Source organism: Triticum aestivum, chromosome 3A, assembly GCF_018294505.1.
Source record: "Triticum aestivum cultivar Chinese Spring chromosome 3A, IWGSC CS RefSeq v2.1, whole genome shotgun sequence".
In the NCBI taxonomy this organism is placed as follows: Eukaryota; Viridiplantae; Streptophyta; class Magnoliopsida; order Poales; family Poaceae; genus Triticum; species Triticum aestivum.
In genome coordinates this window covers 668,682,862-668,685,014 of record NC_057800.1, presented here as the reverse complement: position 1 = coordinate 668,685,014, position 2,153 = coordinate 668,682,862, and positions in this window count along the sequence as shown.

Sequence of the window (2,153 nt, the reverse complement as noted above, 5' to 3'; positions counted from 1 at the left end):
GTACCCCCCGCCTCCGTATATAAAGGGGGAGGAGTGATAACCCACAAGTAGAGGGGATATCAACCGTTTTCGAGGGTAGAGTATTCAACCCAAATTTATTGATTCGACACAAGGGGAGCCAAAGAATATTCTGAAGTATTAGCAGCTAAGTTGTCAATTCAACCACACCTGGAAACTTAATATCTGCAGCAAAGTATTTAGTAGCAAAGTAATATGATAGTAGTGGTAACTTTGGCAAAAGTAACAGTAGCAGTTTTGGTTTTATAGTGATTGTAACAGTAGCAACGGAAAAGTAAATAAGTGAAGATCAATATATGAAAAGCTCATAGGCAATGGATCAGTGATGGATAATTATGTCGGATGCGATTCCTCATGCAACGGTTATAACATAGAGTGACACAGAACTAGCTCCAGTTCATCAATGTAATGTAGGCATGTATTCCGAATATACTCATACGTGCTTATGGAAAAGAACTTGCATGATATCTTTTGTCCTACCCTCTCGTGGCAGCGGGGTCCTAATGGAAACTAAGAGATATTAAGGCCTCCTTTTAATAGAGTACTGGACCAAAGCATTAACACATAGTGAATACATGAACTCCTCAAACCATGGTCATCACTGGTAAGTATCCCGATTATTGTCACTTTGGGGTTAACGGATCGTAACACATAATAGGTGACTATAGACTTGCAAGATAGGATCAATGTCGGTGTCAAAACCGGCGGATCTCGGGTAGGGGGTCCCGAACTGTGCGTCTAAGGCGGATGGTAACAGGAGGCAGGGGACACGATGTTTACCCAGGTTCGGGCCCTCTTGATGGAGGTAAAACCCTACATCCTGCTTGATTGTTCTTGATAATATGAGTAGTACAAGAGTTGATCTACCACGAGATCGGAGAGGCTAAACCCTAGAAGCTAGCCTATGGTATGATTGTATGTTGTCCTACGGACTAAAACCCTCTAGTTTATATATACACCGGAGGGGGCTAGGGTTACACAGAGTCGGTTACAATGAGGGAGATCTACATATCTGTATTGCCAAGCTTGCCTTCCACGCGAAGGAGAGTCCCATCCGGACACGGGACGAAGTCTTCAATCTTGTATCTTCATAGTCCAACAGTCCGGCCAAAGGATATAGTCCGGCTGTCCGAAGACCCCCTAATCCAGGACTCCCTCAGTAGCCCCTGAACCAGGCTTCAATGACGATGAGTCCGGCGCGTAGATTGTCTTCGGCATTGCAGGGCGGGTTCCTCCTCCGAATACTTCATAGAAGATTTTGAACAGGAGGATCGTGTCCTGCTCTGCAAAATAAGTTCCACATACCACCATAGAGGGAATAATATTTACACAAATCTAATCTGCTGACGTACCCCGTAGTGTGACATCACACCACAGCCAGGTCTTTATTCGAATAGTTTTTCATAACCTATCTCAGCGTGTTTCGCGAGGCGGTTTCCTTGGCATGTCTTGTCAAAGCAGAGATCGTGTCCCCTTATTATGGGATTCCCATCAATACGGACGTGGGTAACCCAACGACGCCATCAATTACGGCGCTTGGGGAATAAGTGAGTTTTACCAGGCTGGTGGGGGCGCATAGTTTCGTCTGGCCTTATAAAGGGATAAGGTTTCACCTTTTTCTACCCACGCCTTCTTCCTCCTTGCTCATCCATTTTCGCGTAATCGAGCTCCAGCGCCCAAGTCCACATCCTTCTCCTCAACTCTCCCCAAACATGTCCGAAGTGGGAGGCAAGTGGATGGTCTCCTCCGTCATGAAGGGACACATAAAAAAACTACATGGGGCCGGATACTTAGCCGCGGATATCGCGCTCCGGCTGCCAGCCGCGGGGAAGATCGTCCCTACCCCGGAACCTCACAAAAGGGTGGTTTTCCTCCCCCACTTCGTCCGCGGACTGGGGTTTCCCCTCCATCCATTCGTCCGTGGCCTTATGTTCTATTATGGGCTGGACATTCATGATCTGGCCCCGAATTTCATCCTCAACATTTCGGCGTTCATTGTCCTGTGCGAGGCCTTTCTCCGCATCCAGCCCCACTTCGGCCTATGACTGAAGACCATCAATATCAAGCCGAAGGTAGTAGGCGGCCAACAAGCGGAATGCGGCGGAGCCATGGTGGGCAAAATGCCCAACGTTACA